The sequence below is a fragment of the Heterodontus francisci genome, chromosome 13 (genome assembly GCF_036365525.1).
Source record: "Heterodontus francisci isolate sHetFra1 chromosome 13, sHetFra1.hap1, whole genome shotgun sequence".
NCBI lineage: Eukaryota > Metazoa > Chordata > Chondrichthyes > Heterodontiformes > Heterodontidae > Heterodontus > Heterodontus francisci.
The window spans coordinates 113,930,519-113,951,577 of NC_090383.1; positions in this window are offsets into that span (position 1 = coordinate 113,930,519).

Here is a 21,059-nt window from a genome sequence, read left to right on the forward strand (position 1 = left end):
TCTGTTAGCAACATCCTCAAAAAACTCCAGCAGGTTTGTCAAATATGATTTCCCATTCATAAATCCATGTTGACAATGCCCAATCGGATCATTATTATCCAAGTGTTCATTAATCACATCCTTTAGAATAGATTCTAGCATTTTCCCAATGATTGATGTAAGGCTAACAGGTCTGTAATTCCGTGTTTTCTCCCCCCCTCTCTGCTTAAATAGTGGGGTGACATTTGCGACCTTCCAATCTGCAGCAACTGTTCCAGAATCTATGGAATTTTGGAAGATGATCACCAATGCATCCACTATCTCCATAGCTACCTCTTTCAACACTCTGGGATGTAGAATATCAGGTCTTGGGGTCTTATCAACCTTTAGCCCCATTAAATTCTCCAATACAACCTTCCTACTAATACTAATTTCTTTCAATTCCTCATTCCTCCTAATCCCTTAGATCTCTAATTCTGGGAGATTTCTTGTATCTTCCTCAGTGAAGACAGACACAAAGTAATCATTTAGCTTCTCTGCCATTTCTCTGTTCCCCATTATAAATTCTCCTGACTCTGCCTCGAATGAACCCACATTTGTCTTAGCCAAACCTTTCCTTTTTACGTAGCGGTAGAAGCTTTTACAGTCCATTTTTATATTTTTTGCTAGCTTACATTCATATTCTATTCGCCCTTTCTATATCAGTTTCTTTGTCCTCGTTTGCTGTATTCTAAAATCCTCCCAATCCTCAGGTTTACTACTATTTCTGGCAATTTAATAGGCCTTTTCTTTTAATCTTATACAATCCTTAACTTCCTTTGTTATCAACAGTTGACTGCCTTTACTTTTGGGGTTTGTCCCTCATACCTTCATAATTTCCTTTGTTCAAATTTAACACCTTGGCTTCAGATTGAACTACCTCACTTTCAAACATAATGTCAAATTTTATCATATTATTGTCACTCATCCCTAAAGGTTCTTTTGCAACAAGATTATTGATTAGCCCTTTCTCATTACATAATGCTAGATCTAAAATAGCCCGTTCTCTAGTCAGTTCCTCAACATTATGCTCTAGAAAACCATCCCTAACACCCTCCAGAAACTCATCCTCCACAGCATTAGGTTTACCCAGTCTATATGGAGATTGAAGTCACCCATGATTACTGTATCACCCATGTCACATGCTTCTTTAATCTCCTGATTAACATCATGTCCCATACTACCACTACTGTTTGGTGGCCTATAAACAACTCCTACCAATGTTTGCTGCCCCTTGCCGTTTCTCAGCTCCACCCAAACAGATTCCACATTTTCTTCTTCCGATCTGAGATCCTTCCTTACTAAGTTACTAATGCCAGCCCTTATTATCAGTGCAACACTGCCTCCTTTTCCTTTTTGCCTGTCCTTCCTAAATGTCGAATAGCCTTGAATATTCAGTTCCCAGTCTTGGTCACCCTGTAGCCATGTTTCCGTTATGGCAATTAGATCATACCCATTTATCTCTATTTGAGCCTGTAAATCATCCACCTTGTTGCGAATGCTACGTGCATTCAGGTAGAGTGCCCCTAACCTTGTCGCCTTGACATTGTTCTGCATTCTAAACCTAGTTGATGCTCGCCTTTGTTTTGCCTGCCATCTAATGTCACTTGCTACTTTTCTACCTCCTGTTCCCAGCTTTACTTCCTTCCAATTTGAGCTACCCCTCAGGTTCCTGTTCCCCTGAGAAGCTAGTTTAAACCCTCCCCAACAACACTAGCAAATCTCCCTGCAAGGATATTAGTTGCGGCCCTGTTAAGGTGTCGCCCGAGACAGGGCCATTGAATGTTTTTAAGGCAGAGGCAAACAGATTCTTGACAAACAAGGGAGTCAAAGGGTATTGGGGTTAGGCAGAAAAGTAGAATTGAGTCCACACACAGATCAGCCATGATATTATAGAATGGTGGAGCAGGCTCGACAGACCGAGTAGTCTACCCCTGCTCCAAGCTCGTATGTTCATATGTACATGCTCAGGTCTTGAGTGCCACTCGAGCTTCAAACTTCTGACTCTGGCATAAGAATGTTACTGACTAGCCAAGTCTGATCCATCATGGAACATCAGCATCACACAATTTGGCCCAATAAATTCCAACAACACCACTGCTCCTTTGCCAAGTAACACACAGCAAGCTCCTACAAACAGCAATTTGATAATGACCAGATCATTTGTTTTAGTGATGTTGGTTGAGGGGTAAATATTGGCAAGGACACCATGGAGAACCTCTCTTGAGGGTGTTAACTCTGTACTGGAAGTTAAAGTTTCACAGAGCTCTGATACCATCACTCTAGGTACCCATCCAAGTGACCATGTCACACTAAACCTTTTACAAACCTGTGGTTAGGTCTCGGTTAGGCCTCAGCTGGAGTATTGTGTCTAATTCCAGGCACCACACTGTAGGAAGGAGGTCAAGACTTTTGGAAAGTGTTGCAGTGGAGATTCACTTGAATGGTACCAGGGATAAGAGGCTTCAGTTATGTGGAAAGACTGGAGAAGCTGGAATTGTCCTACTTAGAGCAAAGAAGGTTAAGGGGAGATTAAATAGAGGTGTTGACAATCATGAAGGGTTTTGACGGAGTATGGGTGGAATCTTCCCGGTTCTGAGGGGACAGTCTTAAAGAAAGGACTGGGAGGAATTTCAGAGATGTAAGTGTCGCGTCAGCGGGCTGATACATTCCCGCCTCCAGGCGATCTTCCGTGAAATGGGTCAGCAATGGCAATTTGAATAATTAATTGCCCATTTGTGGGATGATTGGGGATACAAACATAGGAATTAGAAGCAGGAATAGGCCACTCGGCCCCTCGAACCTGCTCTGCCATTCAATAAGATCATGGCTGATCTGTTTGTAACCTCAACTCCACATTCCCGCCTAACCCCGATAACCTTCCACCCCCTTGCTTATCAAGAATCTATCTACCTCTGCCTTAAAAATATTCAAAGACTCTCCTTCCACTGCCTTTTGAGGAAGAGAATTCCAAAGACTCAGGAGGCAGAGGAAGATGCTGCCAGGACCTTCCCCATAGCGGACAGGCCGTCCCACCCCGCCCCCGTTTATTTTAGTAAAGTAAATAACTTTTCAGAGAGTGCCTCAAGATGGAAACGCCCTCGCTGTCCCCATCCTGCATTGGCAGCACCTTCCTCTGCCTTCTGATTGGGCCTGCAGCCTCAGGAACCCGCCCACCATCCTTAATTGGATGACAGACTCAGAGACAGCCTCTTACTTGGCTGCCTGTAGGAAGATTTCCCAGTCAGGCGCCCTGACAGCCAGAGTGAGGTCAGGACCTGGAAATGGTCCTGACTCATGCTCATATCCGAAGAGCAGAAGATTCCGCCCTAAGAGTCAATACAGCACAATCAAAAATGATGAAAAATCATCGACCTGTAAGGTTAACTCTGTTTCTCTCTGCACAGATGCTGCCAGACCTGCTGAGTACTTTTAGCATTTTCTGTTTTTATTTCAGATTTCCAGCATCTGCAGTTTTCTGCTTTTAAATCCAATGAATCTCTACAGTCACCCTGCAGTTTCACAGAAGTCACTGAGACAGCCAAAATGAATGAATAGAAGCAAACAGCACAGAAGAAGGCCACTCGGCCCATTGTGTCTGTTATATATGTATATATTGTTATACTATCTGTAAAGTGTTAGGAACTAATTAACTAGGAACTAGTTGTTATGTCTAAGTGTTTCAGTAGGAGGCCACATTCACAGCTGCACTGGGGAGTCATGTTATATGTAACACAAGAACCAGTTGAACCAAGTTCCACAGCACTGAGCATGGTACTGAAATAAACAAGACTGACTCCAGCCTGTTCCAAGTTTAAAGTGTGATTCTTTCCAACATCTGGGAACCAGAAACAACATAAAGACAAAACATGGTGGCAGTGAGTGTCTGTGAGTAAACCTACAATATTTAAGAAAAACTGAGTGACTCGTGCGAAAACTCTAAAAAAAAGAAAGACATGTCAGCCGGGACAGGAATGAATGCACTGCTACAGCCCATCATGAATTAGGAAGTTGATGATGTCGTAGAGGCATTTGAGAAGTTTAAAGAAAAATGCAATTTGTCATTAGGTAGTTTCCTAAAAAGCACTAGTGCAGAGGAGAGGGTCAGCTGTATTCTTCTGTGAGCTGGAGATAAAGGATTAAATTTATTTAACAGCTGGGACCTAAGCGAAGAGGACAGCAGAAACCCAGACAAAATTTTTGAAAGATTCAGTATCCATCTCCAGCCAAAATCAAATTGTTGGATATACCGATATGAATTTCCTTAGACAGGAACTAGGTGAGCCTATTGACAATTTTGTAGCAAGATTGAAAATGCAGCCAGAAAATGTAAATTTAAGGACACAGATGAACGGCTGATAGATCAGCTCATTTGGGGTTCTCCACATCCTGAAGTACAGAAAGCTCTAATCAGACAGGAAAAGCTCACAATATCGCGGCTGTAGACACTGCCAGAGCACATGAAGCTACGAGCAGACAGATGAAGACTCTGACCTCCCAAATGGCTAGGCTTCAGTTAAACCAAGAGACAGGCAGCAGGGTCAATGCAGTGAAACAACAACTAAAGAATGTACACCAAACAGAGAGAAAGATGTGCAGGAGCTGGGGATGACCACATGAATTGACAGATAGAAGGAAATGTCCCGCATATGGATCAACCTGCAGAGCTTGCGGAAAGACCAATCACTGGGAAAAGATGTGCAGAACAAGGCAGGAAGGTGGTAGACAAGTCATCAGAACGCAGAGTAACATCATCCCGCTCAGACTATACCAGCAGATCTTTCCTGAAAATTTAGGGGAAAATAGTTATCCAAGGGAGGGTGCTCTGAAACCAAACAACGTCATGCTAACAGCATACGGGGGAACTAAGATTCGACAGCTAGGAACAACCCAAATCAGAGGGACACACAAAGGAAAAGATGTTAAATGTATGTTCTACGTCACTGAAACAGATGGTCCAGCTGTCCTGGGGTTGAGCAGTTGTGAAGAGCTGCAGATTATCTCAGTAAACCATGAGGTGAAGGAGGCAACACTAAGGGTTGAAGATAGTACACCCACTGAAAAGCATCCTCCGATCAGAAGCAAAGAAGATCTGGTACAAATGTACCCAGAGTGTTTTGATGAGACTGTTGGATGCTTTGAAGATTTTGAGTATCACATCGCTATTGACCCAACAATAAAACCAGTGATTTATCCCCTACGTAAAGTACCAGTAGAACTAAAAGGAAAGCTTGAAAGAGAGCTCTGAGAAATGGAAGAAAAGGTGATCGTCAGAGTCACAGATCCTACAGATTGGGTAAATTCCAACGTGGTGAGAGAGAAGCCAAATGGACGGCTAAGAATTTGCCTAGATCCAAAAGATCTTAACCAAGCAATAAAGAGGGATCACTACCCTATTCCAACACAGGAAGAAATCACACCAGCACTGGCAGGGGCAAAAGTTTTCAGCAAGCTTGATGCTAGAAATGACTACTGGAATGTGAAGCTAGATGCAGAATCTTCACTGTTGACAGCATTCCCTTTGGATGGTACAAATTCCTTCGTCTACCCTTTGGCCTCAAAGTGAGCCAGGATGTGTTCCAACAGAAAGTAGACAAGACATACAGGGGATGCAAAGGAACAGTCGGATTAGCTGATGATATCCAGATATATGGTGTAGATGGAAAAGATCATGACAACCATCTACATGAAGCCATGGAGAGAACCAGGAAAGCTGGGATTAAGCTAAACGCAGACAAATGCATTGTGAAAGTTTTCTTCGGAATGGTGTACACACCTTACGGAGTTAAGCCGAGCCCTGAAAGAATCTCAGCCATCTCGGGGATGGAAGTCCCAGGAGATAAGCGAGAGATGAGAAGTTTCCTTGGTTTGATACAATACATGAGCTCCTTTGTTCCGCACATGTCGGAACACACAGCAAACCTCCGAAAGCTGATGAAAGAAGATGTAGAGTACCAGTGGTCACAGTCACATGACAGGAGTTTCAACAAACTCAAAAAGGTAGTATGCAAGGAGACAAATCTGTCAAACTACGACAGAAAGAAACCTGTCACTCTGCAAGTAGATGCTTCCACAAAAGGACTGGGAGCAGCCCTGGTACAAGAGGGAAAGCCAATAGCATTTGAGTCCAAAGCTCTGACATCAGCTGAGACAAGATATGCCAACATAGAGAGAGAGCTTTTGGCAGTCGTGTATGGATGTGAGAAGTTCCACACATATCTCAATGGGAGAAAGTTCATAGTGGAGAGTGATCATCGTCCACTGGAGCAGATCAACAAGAAAAATCTATGTAAAGCACCAGCAAGACTGCAGAGGTTACTCTTGAGTCTTCAGAGTTATGATTTCACTCTAAAATATAAGTCAGGAAGAGAAATAGTGCTGGCAGACACCCTATCTCAGTTGTCACCACAGGAGAAACATGAGATAGAAGATCTAGTTATAAAGATTCATCACCTAGTGAATGTAACACCACCGAAATGGAGTCAAATTAGAGATGAGACCAGTAAAGATAAGCAGTTACAGATGGTCTCTCAGCAAGTGATCCAGGGATGGCCTGATAGGATACAGCAAACACAGCCAGCAATACGGCAGTACTGGTCTATCAGAGATGACATCTCACTAGAAGATGGTGTTCTGCTGACCGGATCCAGAATAATCATTCCCAAAACAATGCAGGAAGAACCTCTCCAAAAGATACACGAAGGCCACATGGGAATGGAGAAGTGTAAGCTCAGGGTCAGATCAGCTGTGTACTGGATAGGCATATGCAAAGATATTGAAAATATGGTGTCTACATGCAATGTATGCCAGAAGTACAGAAACACACAACAGAAAGAGGAGATGATAGCTACTGAAGTACCATCCAGACTATGGCATACTGTAGGAGTCAATTTATTCACACATAATCAAGAATGGTATCTCATAGTCGCAGACTACTACTCAAAATTCCCTTTTATCCGGAACATGAAAGACTTGAGAGCCACAACAATAATCTCAGGAGTACGAGTTCTGTTTGCTGAGCAAGGGATTCCTGAAAGGTTAATATGCGACAATGGCACTCAATTTACATCCAGAGAATTTAAGGAATCCGCTGACCAGTATGGGTTCAACACCATCACCTCATCACCACACTACACACGGGGACATGAATTTATAGAAAGACACATCCAGATGGTCAAAAGAACACTTGTGAAATGCCAAGAGACGAAGGCAGACCCAAACCTGGCCTTATTGTCACTCCGATCCACATCTCTCAAGGCTGACATGAAATCACCTGCAGAGCTGTTAAATGGAAGAAAATATAAGACAACTCTGCCAAGCAAAATACGTCCTCCAAGTGACCAGGAGGAAGTGAGACAACAACTCACTGAAGCACAGGTGAGAGGACAGCAACACTTCAACAAATATGCTAAATCCCTAGCCGAGCTGTTGAAAGGACAAACTGTACATGTACAAGATCCAATCATGAAAACCTGGAGCCCAGCAAAAGTTGTTAGTGAAGCTGAGATTCCAAGGTCATACATCATTGAGACTGAAACCGGTAACCAAATGAGAAGGAAAAGAATTCATATTCGACCTACACCTGAGCTGGAACAGCAGAAAAGACCATCAACAACACCGGAAATATCACTATCCAGCGAGACAACATTAGCGTCACCAGCAAGTGACACAACATCACCCTACATAGCGTGTCAACTCACCACTGAGAGCAACAAATGCCAAATCTACAAGATGGAGGCATAACATCTTACCACCCAAGCGATACCGTGAATAATATTTTTAAAAAGAATACACGCTATAAAAGATTCTAAAAAGGGGTTCAGATTATTTCCACAAGTCAGATGATAATCTTTTTTATTTATATTGACAGTTATATTAATATAGGGGCAATATGTTTTAAAGAAAGAGGGATGTTATATAAATATGTATTTTTATACTATCTGTAAAGTGTTAGGAACTAATTAGCTAGGAACTAGTTGTTACGTCTGAGTGTTCCAGTAAGGGGCCCCAATCACAGTTGCAATGGGGATTCATGTTATATGTAACACAAGAACCAATTGAATCAGGCTCCACAGCACAGAGCATGATGCTGTAATAAACCAGACTGGCTCTAGCCTGTTGCAAGTTAAAGTGTGATTCTTTCCAAAATCTGGGAGTCAGAAACAACATAAAGATGAAACAGTGTCCATACTGGCTCTCTGAGAGAGCTGTCCAATTAGTCCCACTCCCCCTGCTACATCCCCCGTAGTTTGAGAGATAGTCAATCATTGACAGTAACAAATCACTCATTCTCGTCATCGCCTTTTATACAATGATCTCGAACTGAAGAGCAACAAATACCTTTGCTCATTGTTTAACAAATGCCTTTTCTACCTCTCCAACTACATAGATTATGGGATTTTTCCCAGCATGGATAAGGGGGTGACTTTCCAATGATCAAATGAGAGTATCACCTACTGCGTATCGATTCCATTGCAATTATAGAGAAAAAGATTCTTAAAGATTAAAGGGAAAAGAAACTGAAAACTGTGGTGGAAGAATAAAAACACAGAAAATGCTGAAAAATATAGACAGCAGATCTGTCAAGATCGGGAAAGATAAAAGACAAGGTTAATGCTTAGGGCTCTTTGGCTTTGTTGTTCGACAATGCCAAACCAACCCTCCCTGCCCCCCACCACCTTCTCAATAATATTCTCCCTGAATAGACTGCACATTAACCCGTCACCCAAGGGAAGCACCTCTGACAGTGCAGCACTCCCTCAGTACTGCACTGAATTGTCAGCCTGGATTATGTGCTCAGATCCTAATGTAGACTCAATCCCAGAATGCCCTCACTCAGAGGTGAACATACGAGCAAATGAGTCAAGCTGATTCTTACCCACGTGCACATAAAAAAAGACTTGCATTTATATAGCGCCAGTCATGACTTCAGGACATCCCAAAGTCCTCTATATCCAATGAAGAACATTTTGAAGTGTTGTCACTGTAGAAAACGCAGCAGGCAATTTGTACACGGCAAGATCCCACAAACAGCAATGAGGTAAATGACCATATAATCTGTTTTTAAGTGATGTCGATTGATTGAGGAATAAATATTGGCGAGGACACCAGGGTGAGCTCCCCTACTCTCCTATGGGAAGGTGACAAGGTCGAAGATCGGCCATCATAGTCCTGAATGACTGAGCAGTCTCGAGGGGCTAAATGGCCTACTCCTGCTCCTATTTCTTATGTTCTTCGAAATAGTGCTATGGAATCTTTTACATCTGCCTGAAGGGGCAGACAGGGCTTCGGTTTATCATCCATCCAAAAGATGGCACCCCAGACAGTGTACCACTCCCTCAGTACTGCACTGGAGTGTCAGCCGAGCAGTGATCTTGACATCTGACAGTGCAACAGGTATCTATTGACTCTGAGGGCCTGGAAAAGTGCATGGGGAGATGGAGGGCGAGGGGGAGAGGGAGAGAGAGTGGGGCAGAGGGAGGAGGAGACTGACAGGGAGGGAGAGGGTAGGGAGGAGTGTGAGAGAGGGAGCAGGAGGACGGGGTAGGAGAGAGGAGCAACTAGAGATGGAGGGAGGAGGGGGGACAGGAGAGATTTGGAAGGGGAGGGAGATGGAAGGGGAGGGACAAGGGAAGGAGGGCAAGTTGTGGAGGAGAGGAGATGGAGATGGATAGGGAGGGGAAGACAGAGAGGGAGAAGAGAGTGGAGTTGTATTTGTTTTGTCACTTAGTCCTAAGAATAGAAACATATAGAAACATAGAAAATGTCCATGAGCAGTTTCCATCTCCATAGCCAGAGTGTGGGGTGCTGCAGCTATGCTCTGCAGTAACCCAGAGAGGTTTGTGCAACAGCCTGTGTGCTTTCTCCTCAGTTTTATCTTTCAGGAATGCTCACGTGTTATTGTTTGCACGAATGGTGCTTCTCAGCTGGTTTTTGACTGTGTGATATAAGAGGCGGAAGAGAACTTGGAATAGAGCAGCTCGCTGCTCATTAACACCTTTAAACAAGGAGTGTCCTGGGAGGCAGTGACACCTCGGGATAACTGCTCACCTGCATTTCCTGTCAAATAAAACAGAACAGATTGCAAAATTCACAAATCCTAAACCCAAAGGGGTTTGTCCCACATGCCGCACCATAACGTCTTTCTTTCCATGTTCAGTTCCACCATAATCAAGAATGAAGAGAGAGGTGCTGAAAGCAGAATTAATTGTCTTACCCATTAACTCTGTCCCATTTGGAACTTGACACGAACTCTTTCTGGCACAATAGCACCCTCTGAGGGTAAACCAAGATACTGCCTCTAAAACCTCCATGCAGCAAGGGTACTGTGGCTCTGTATGCGGAGTGGGAGTAATTGGACAGCTCTCTCCAAGAGCTGGCACAGGCATGATAGACCGAATGGCCTCCTTCTATGCTGGATGCTTCTGTGATTGCACTGAGGTACAACTGCAGCAACTCTTGGTTTCCTGGCAAAAAGCACAACAGGTGAAACACAGCGCTGGCAAGTGCCCTGGTACTGATCGAATCAGAATCTGAAATAGGACTGACCGTTCAGCCTTGTTGATTCAGCAGATGGGAACAAACATGATTCAGTCCGAGGCTCGAAGCAGCTTTCTATTGCCCAGGGGATAAAAAATGATTTAGTTTTTACGCATTCTGCCAAACACAGATGCCAATAGTTTATCACCCGCCAAAACCGACACGGCCAAAACACGACAAATTCATTTTTAAATCAGCTTTTCAATCATCGTTAACCCCTGTTCATCACAGGGTAGATTCTTAATCAGCCATTCTTAATTCTTAATTAGTCATTCCAGGTGGTTTGTAGAATTACATAGAATACAGCATAGAAACAGCCATTCGGCCCTAACAGAACGTGTTGGTGTTTATGCTCCACATGTGTCTTCTCCCACTCTGCTTCACCTCACCCTATAAGCACATCCCTCTAATGCAGGAAAAGAACTTGGCTAAAATTACACTGGATAATGGGTAACACATTTTGATGACATTTCTGTCTGAACTATTTTAATGAAGGAGAAGAACCCATTTAAAACAAATGGGATGAAACCTTCGTTAAAATAGTTCATGCCTGCCGATCCCATTCAGCATCCCCTTCACAAGAGTAACATAGTTAGATCATAGATTTATAGAGTTATACAGCACAGAAACAGGCCCTTTGGCCCATCGTGTCCTGGCCGGCCATCAAGTACCTATCTATTCTGATCCCATTTTCCAGCCCTTGGCCCATAGCCTTGTATGCTATGGCGTTTCAAGTGCTCATCTAAATACTTCTTAAATGTTGTGAGGGTTCCTGACTCTACCACCCCTTCAGGCTACAAACCGAAACAAGTGGTGCCACCTTTGTAGAGCTGGGGCATCTCTTAAAGGGATGCTGCAGGGTCAGGCTATCCCCCAGCCACCATGTCTGGTTGGCCATATTGCAGCATATTCCAAAAACATGAACAACCCAAAACATTCACTCTCAGATCAAAAGAAGATCAAATATGTCTCTTCTCATTGAGTGTGTTACCAAGTATGATGTCTGAAAGGTCTGCCACATATTCACAGCATTGTTGTCTAAAGTGAGAGGGTGGTCAGCTTGCCAAAGGGTGAGATGTAAGAATTTAGTAGGCCGAGGAACTTCAGCCAACTTACTATAACATGTACATGGGGCTAAGAAGTCCTATTTTCATTTTCTCTACCGATATCATCAGTGCGTGGGTATGATGATCAGTAGGCTTTGCTCCGGCCCGACAATCCTCCGGGATCTCTGCATCCTCCAACTCTGGCCCTTTGTGCATTACACACTTCCTTCACTCCACCCTTGGCGGCCAAACCTCACCTCGGCCCTAAACTCTGGAATTCCCTCCCTAATCCTTCCTGCCTCTCTAGCTCTCTCTCCTCCTATAGGATGCTCCTCAAAATCTACCTCTTTGACCAAGCTTTTGAGCAGCCAAGTGCATTTTTCCTCGAGAAAATCTGAAAATCCTGGAACTCCCTATCTAACAGCCCTATGGGAGCACCTTCCCCACACAGACTGTAACAGTTCAAGAAGGTGGCTCACCACCACCTTCTCAAGGGCAATTAGAGATGGTCTTGCCAGTGACACTCACACCCCAGGAATGAATTTTTTAAAAATCTCTCCCCAATCCAAAACCTAGTTCCACTGATTGGCCATTAATTTTCCTGAACAGTTTGCTTGAAGTTGTTTAAATCGTTCTCTTAAATCTTTCCAGCTGTTTTTAAACATGTGTTAACGAGGACACAGATACGTTGCCATGCCTGATATCATTTTACTGTGGTTGCTGTATTGCCCATTGTAGTTTAGTTACTTTGTGTTCCGAGAATTTTCTTTTGCAAATGTGTTATAATTTACTTTTCCTCAACATCAGCCAGTTTGACTGCAGAATAGCTGAATTGTAAAGGCGGATCTGGTATTCATTTCATTTCAACCTGCAGTTCAGAGATTAATGTGACTCGAGGAATGCAGACCAGTGGGCCAGATAGCAAGGCAAAGAGTTCCCATGGCTTACTGTGTTCTCCAGCAACCCAAACTCAGCAACTCATAGTACACTGAGTACTTGTCAGTATTTGCTCAGTTGGTAGCAATCTCACCTGAGTCAGAACCTCATGGGGTCGAGTCCCACCTCCGAGGCTTGAGCACAAAATCTAGGCCAACAGTCCCAATGCAGCAGTCAGGGAGAGCTGTACCATCGGTAGACGCTTCCTTTTGGATGAGATGTTAAATCGAGGCCTTGTCTGTCCTCTCAGGTGGACATAAAAGATCCCACAGCACTATTTCAAAGAAGAGCAAAGGAGTTCTCCCTGTGTCCTGGCCAACTTTTATCCCTCAACCAACATCACTGAAACAGATTATCTCATTGCTGTTTGTGGGATCTTGCTGTGCATAAATTGGTTGGCTCCAAAGCGCTTTGGGACATCCTGAGGTCATGAAAAGCACTTTATAAATGCAAGGCTTTCTCTCTTCTCTCTGTCATTGAACTTCGAGGACGAAGGCTCTGAGTTCCACATGGCAGTAGTGTTTGAAAGCTAGTTCCTCAAGCTGGATTATCTGCACACTGATGGTTTTAGAACATAGAACATAGAACAGTACAGCACAGTACAGGCCCTTCGGCCCACGATGTTGTGCCGACCCTATAACCTACTCTAAGATCAAACTACCTACATACCCTTCATTCTACTATCATCCATGTACCTATCCAAGAGTCACTTAAATGTCCCTAATGTATCTGCTTCTACTACCACCGCTGGCAGTGCATTCCACGCACCCACCACTCTCTGTGTAAAGAACCTAACTCTGACACCTCCCTGAAACCTTCCTCCAATCACCTTAAAATTATGCCCCCTGGTGATAGCCCTTTCCACCCTGGGAAAAAGTCTCTGACTATCCACTCTATCTATGCCTCTCATCATCTTGTATCCCTCTATCAAGTCACCTCTCATCCTTCTTCGCTCCAATGAGAAAAGCCCTAGCTCCCTCAACCTTTCTTCATAAGACATGCCCTCCAGTCCAGGCAGCATCCTGGTAGATCTCCTCTGCACCCTCTCTAAAGCTTCCACATCCTTCCTATAATGAGGTGACCAGAACTGAACACAATATTCCTAATGTGGTCGAACCAGGGCTTTATAGAGCTACAGCATAACCTCACGGCTCTTAAACTCAATCCCCCTGTTAATGAAAGCCAACACCCCATACGCCTTCTTAACAACCCTATCAACTTGGGTGGCAACTTTGAGGGATCTATGGACATGGACCCCAAGATCCCTCTGTTCCTCCACACTGCCAAGAATCCTGTCTTTAAGCCTGTATTCTGCATTCAAATTCGACCTTCCAAAATGAATCACTTCACACTTTTCCAGGTTGAACTCCATCTGCCACTTCTCAGCCCAGCTCTGCATCCTGTCAATGTCCCGTTGCAACCTACAACAGCCCTCCACACTATCCACAACTCCAGCAACCTTTGTGTCATCGGCAAACTTACTAACCCAGCCTTCCAATTTCTCATCCAAGTCATTTATAAAAATCAAAAAGAGCAGAGGTCCCGGAACAGATCCCTGCGGAACACCACTGGTCACCGAGCTCCAGGCTGAATACTTTCCATCTACTACCACCCTCTGTCTTCTATGGGCCAGCCAATTCTGTATCCAGACAGCCAAATTTCCCTGTATCCCATGCCTCCTTACTTTCTGAATGAGCCTACCATGGGGAACCTTATCAAACGCCTTGCTAAAATCCATATACACCACATCCACTGCTCTTCCTTCATCAATGTGTTTTGTCACATCTTCAAAGAATTTAATAAGGCTTGTGAGGCATGAACTGCCCCTCACAAAGCCATGCTGACTATCTCTAATCAAACTATGCTTTTCCAAATAATCATAAATCCTGTCTCTCAGAATTCTCTCCAATAATTTGCCCACCACCGACGTAAGACTGACTGGTCTGTAATTCCCAGGGTTATCCCTATTCCCTTTCTTGAACAAGGGAATAACATTTGCCACCCTCCAATCATCTGGTACTACTCCAGTGGACAGTGAGGACGCAAAGATCATCGCCAAAGGTGCAGCAATCTCTTCCCTCGCTTCCCGTAATAACCTTGGGTATATCCCGTCTGGCCCCGGGGACTTATCTATCCTCATGTCTTTCAAAATTTCCAGGACATCCTCCTTCTTAACATCAACCTGTTCGAGCATATCAGCCTGTTTCACGCTGTCCTCACAAACGACAAGGTCCCTCTCACTAGTGAATACTGAAGCAAAGTATTCATTAAGGACCTCCCCTACCTCCTCCGACTCCAGGCACAAGTTCCCTCCACTATCCCTGATCGGCCCTACCCTCACTCTATCCTCTTGTTCCTCACATAAGTGTAGAACGCCTTGGGATTTTCCTTAATCCTACCCGCCAAGACTTTTTCATGTCCCCTTCTAGCTCTCCTAAGTCCTCTTCAGTTCCTTCCTGGCTACCTTGCAACCCTCTAGAGCCCCGTCTGATCCTTGCTTCCTCAACCTTAAGTAAGCTTCCTTCTTCCTCTTGACTAGCTGTTCCACATCTCTTGTCATCCAAGGTTCCTTCACCCTACCATCCCTTCCTTGCCTCATCGGGACAAACCTATCCAGCAGTTGCAGCAAGTGCTCCCTAAACAACCTCCACATTTCTGTCGTGCATTTCCCTGAGAACATCTGTTCCCAATTTAAGCTCCCCAGTTCCTGCCTAATAGCATTGTAATTCCCCCTCCCCCAATTAAATATTTTCCCATCCCGTCTGCTCCTATCCCTCTCCATGACTATAGTAAAGGTCAGGGAGTTGTGATCACTATCACCGAAATGCTCTCCCACTGAGAGATCTGCCACCTGGCCTGGTTCGTTGCCAAGCACCAAATCCAACATAGCCTCCCCTCTAGTCGGCCTATCTACATACTGAGTCAGGAAACCTTCCTGGACACACCTGACAAAATCTGCTCCATCCAAATATTTGCACTAAGGAGGTTCCAATCAATATTAGGGAAGTTGAAGTCACCCATGATATTCCATACAGACACTGGGTTGATGTCAAGTTGCAGTAGCTTCTGTGTTCCTGGTATCACCAGTTAGTCCCTAGCTGGCGTATTGTGTCCAGTTCTGGGCACCACAATTTCAAGAAGGATATCAAGGCCTTGGGGAGGGTATGGAAGAGATCTACTAGAATGGTACCCAGTATGAGGGACTTCAGTTATGTGGAGAGACTGGAGAAGCTGGGGTTGCTCTCCTTGAAGCAGGGAGGAGATTTGATAGAGGTTTCCAAAATCTTGAAGAGTTTCAATAGAGTAAATGAAGAGAAGCTGTTCCCAGTGACAGATGGATCAGTAACCAGAGGACACAGATTTAAGGGAATTGGCAAAAGAACCAGAGGTGACCTGAGGAAAACATTTTTTTTAAACAAAATGAGTTGTTGTGATCTGGAATGCACTGCCTGAAAGGGAGGTGGAAACAGATTCAATAGTAACTTTCAAAAGGGAATGTGGTAAATATTTGAAAGGGAAAAAAAATTACAGAGCTACGGGGAAAGAGCAGGGGTGTGGGACTAATTGGATAGCTCTACCAAAGAGCTGGCACAGGCACAATGAGCCGAATGGCCTCCTTCTGTTTCTATGATTCTATCAACATACAGACCTGTATTTTACTGCTGGTGGCTGCTTGACATTCTTTGGTTATAGTCCTCCAGTGGACTGACAGGGCCCAGCAGCATCTCTGACACCTGAGAGGATGGACTGAGGCAAGTGGATTGCTGTCCTCAAGTGGGCCGTTTCACAAGGCTCCCATCCTTCACGATCAGAAAATTCATTTGTGTCTCCTCCTTTGCAAAGCCAGGTGATAATGTTCCATCACTGGGGGAATCCCTTCGCCTTGTACTCCCAGTGGGGAGCTACATTCCGATGGAGCCCGGGCCAAAGATGGACGTACAGCGCTAGTGCTGCTTCTCCCACCTGAATCCCCTTTGGTATGTTAATGGTAACAACAACTTGCATTTATATAGCACTTTTAACATCCCAAGGTGTTTCACAGGAGCAACGCCAAACAAAATTTGACATCGTTCCACATAAGGAGATATTAAGGCAGGGGACCAAAAGCTTGGTCAAAGAGGCAGGTTTAAGGAGAATCTTAAAGACGGAAAGAGAGGTGGAGAAGTTTAGGGAGGGAATTCTAGAGCTTAAGGCCCAGACAACTGAAGACTTGGCTCAAAGATGGAGATGCCGTCCACTGCATGTACCATTGTCCATTATCACAGCAGAGCCAGATTTGATTCATCGCCTCTTCCACTGGTATCAGCAGCTTGATATTTTTGGCCAGATATGTCTACATCACAAGTTCATCTGATGAACTGGAGGGCCAAGGGATTCTCCTTTGGTTTTGTAACATTAAATGAGGGTGTCTTTAAATGAGCACCAATATTCCTTGTAAAACCATTTAGTGTTCATTTCTTTGCTTTGAACCTTTTTATATGGTCGTCCAATTGAGGAATCGAAGTGATATTGCCCAGCTGGTTCATGTTTGGTCACCTGCTAAAGTAATCTTCAAATCCGATTGGTCTGCATCTACTTCATCCATTTCTTTCGAAGTGCATTCATGTGATTCTCTGACGACATAACACGCAATCTGTTGAGGGGGTATTGCAAAGCTGCTCCTCCAGGCCCACAACGGGTTCTAAAAGAAGTAAAAGGGACATCCCCCAGAAATAGGAACACAAGAAATAGGAGCAGGAGTAGGCCATTCAGCCCTTCAAGCCTGCTTTGCTATTCAAATAAGATCATGGATGACATTGTGTTAATTCTGACAAAAGGTCATTGATCTGAAACGTTAATTCTGTTTCTCTTTCTACAGGTGCCACCTGACCTGTTGAGCATTTCCAGAATTCTCTGTTTTTATTTTAGACTTATATGTGGAGTATTTCTAACGTCATGCTATTGAGGTGGTTTTATTGGCACTGTAATCAGTGGTTATAGAAGGCCCAGCCTGTCCTCGGGCTGTAAAATTAACGAGATGACCTGTCATCATGTTGTTTCAGCTAATTGATGCAAATTTAGTTAGATGATCTCAGGAAGATTTCTTAAAATGAACGAAGAGCTACAGGGAGTAGGGTAGCATAATGGTGATGATATTAGAACGAGTAATCCCAAGGCCTGGACTAATGATGTGGAGGCTTGAGCTTAAATCCTACCATGACTGCTGGGAATTTTTATTTTATTCGTTCATGGGATGTGGGCATCATTGGCTCGGCCAGCATCTATTGCCCATCCCTAATTGCCCTTGAGAAGGTGGTGGTGAGCTGTCTTCTTGAACCGCTACAGTCCATGCTGGGTAGGTACACCCACAGTGCTGTTAGGAACTGAGTTCCAGGATTTTGACCCAGCTACAGTGAAGGTGATATAATTCCAAGTCAGGATGGTGTGTGGCTTGGAGGGGAACTTGCAGTTGTTGGTGTTCCCATGCATCTGCTACCCCTGTTCTTCCAGGTGGTAGAGTTCATGGCTTTGAAAGGTGCTGTCGAAGCAGCCTTGGTGAGTTATAGAGTCATAGAGTTATACAGCACTGAAACAGGCCCTTCGGCCCATCTTGTCTGTGCCGGCCATCAAGCACCTAACTATTCTAGTCCCATTTTCCAGCACTTGGCCCGTAGCCTTGTATGCTATGGCGTTCCAAATGCTCATCTAAATATTTCTTAAATGTTGTGAGGGTTCCTGCCTCTACCTCCCCTTCAGGTAGTGTATTCCAGATTCCAACCACCCTCTGGGTGAAAACATTTTTCCTCAAATCCCCTCTGAACCTCCTGCCCCTTACCTTAAATCTATGCCCCCTGGTTATTGACCCCTCCGCTAAGGGAAAAAGTTTCTTCCTATCTAACCTATCAATGCCCCTCATAATTTTGTATACCTCAATCATATCCCCCCTCAGCCTTCTCTGTTCTAAGGAAAACAACCTTACCCTTTTCAGTCTCTCTTCATAGCTGAAATGCTCCAGCCCAGGCAACATCCTGGTGAATCTCCTCTGCACCCTCTCCAGTGCAATCTCATCCTTCCTATGGTATGGTGACCAGAGCTGTACATAGTACTCCAGCTGTGGCCTAACTAGCATTTTATACAGCTCCATCATAACCTCCCTGCTCTTATATTATATGCCTCGGCTAATAAAGGCAAGCATCCCGTATGCCTTCCTAATCACCTTAACTACCTGTGCTGCTGCCTTCTGTGATCTATGGACAAGTATACCAAGGTCCCTCTGACATTCTGTACTTCCTAGGGTCCTACCATCCATTGTATATTCCCTTGCCTTGTTAGTCCTCCCAAAATGCATCACCTCACACTTCTCAGGATTAAATTCCATTTGCCACAGCTCCGCCCATCTTACCAGCCCATCTATATCGTCCTGTAATCTAAGGTTTTCCTCCTCACTATTTACAACACCACCAATTTTCCTGTCATCTGTGAACTTACTGATCAGACCTCCTATTTTCACGTCTAAATCATTAATGTACACTACAAACAGCAAGGGTCCCAGCGCCGATCCCTGTGGTACACCACTGGTCACAGGCTTCCACTTGCTAAAACAACCCTCGACCATTACCCTCTGTTTCCTGCCACTAAGCCAATTTTTGATCCAATTTGCCAAATTGCCCTGGATCACATGGGCTCTTACCTTCTTAACCAATCTCCCATGCGGGGCCTTATCAAAAGCCTTAATGAAGTCCATGTAGACTACATCAACTGCTTTACCCTCATTTACACATCTAGTCACCTCCTTGAAAAATTCAATCAAGTTAGTTAGACATGATCTCCCCCTGACAAAGCCGTGCTGACGATCCCTGATTATTCCCTGCCTCTCCAAGTGGAGATTAATCCTGTCCCTCAGAATTTTTTTCCAATAGTTTGCCTACCACTGATATTAGACTCACCGGCCTGTAATTACCTGGTCTATCCTATTTCTTAAATAATGATACCATATTCGCTGTCCTCCAGTCCTCTGGTACCTCTCCCATGGCCAGAGAGGATCTCAAGGGCAATTCGGGATGGGCAATAAATTTTGGCCTGGCCAGCGACGCCCACATCCCATGAATGAATTAAAAAAATATTTGTGTCAGAGCCCCTGCTATCACCCCCCTTGCCTGACAGAACAGCCTGGGATACATCTCATCTGGGCCTGAGGATTTATCCACTTAGAAGCCCGCTAAAACATCAAATACTTCCGCCCTTTCAATGTTAATATGTTCAAGTATATCACAATCCCCCTCCCTGATCCCTACACCTACATCGTCATTCTCCACAGTGAAAACAGATGAAAAGTAATCATTTAAAACCTCACCTATGTCCTCCGGCTCCACACACAGATTGCCACTTTGATCCCTAATGGGCCCTACTCTTTCCCTGGTTATCCCCTTGCCCTTAATATACTTATAAAACACCTTGGGATTTTCCTTTATATTAACCACCAATGTTTTTTCATGTCCCCTCTTCACTCTCCTAATTACTTTTTTTAGTACCCCCCTACACTTTCTTTACTCCTATAGGGCCTCCGCTGTTTTCAGTGCTCCGAATCTGCCTCCTTTTTTTTCCTGACCCAATACTCTATATCCCTTGACATCCAGGATTCCCTGGTTTGATGGTCCTACCCTTCACCTTAACGGGTACATGTTGGCTCTGAACCCTCACCATTTCCTCTTTGAATGATTCCCACTGGCCTGATGTAGACTTTCCTACAAGTAGCTGCTCCCAGTCCACTTTGGCCAGATCCTGTTTTATCAAATTGAAATCGGCCTTCCCCCAATTCAGTCTCTTTATTTCTAACCCGTCTTTGTCCTTTTCCAAAACTACCTTAAATCTTACGAGTTTTGGTCACTATCCCTGAAATGCTCCCCCAATGACACTGCTACCAATTGTCCAGCTTCATTCCCTAGGATTAAGTCCAGTACTGCCCCTACTCTTGTAGGACTTTCTATGTACTGGCTCAAAAAGCTCTCCTGTATGCATTTTAAGAATTCCTCCCCCTTTAAGCCTTTTGCACTCAGACTATCCCAGTTGATATTCTTCTTCTTCTTTGGCCTCCTTGTGTCGGGAGACAATGGGTAAGCGCCTGGAGGTGGTCAGTGGTTTGTGGAGCAGCGCCTGGAGTGGCTATAAAGGCCAATTCTGGAGTGACAGTTGATATGAGGTAAGTTGAAATCCCTTACTATTATTACCCTATTATTTTTACACCTCTCTGAGATTTGCCTACATATCTGTTCCTCTATCTCTCCCTGACTGTTTGGAGGCCTGTAGTACATGCCCAGCCAAGTGATTGCCCCCTTTTTGTTTTTAAGTACTACCCATATGGCCTCATTTGAGGAACCTTCTAAGCTATCATCCCTCCTTAACTGTAGTAATTGACTCCTTGATCAACAGTGCAATAACACGTCCTCTTTTATCCCCTCCCCTGTCACACCTGAAGATTCTATACCCTGGAATATTGAGTTGCCATCATAATCCCATGTGCTAATCAATGTCCTGGGTCAC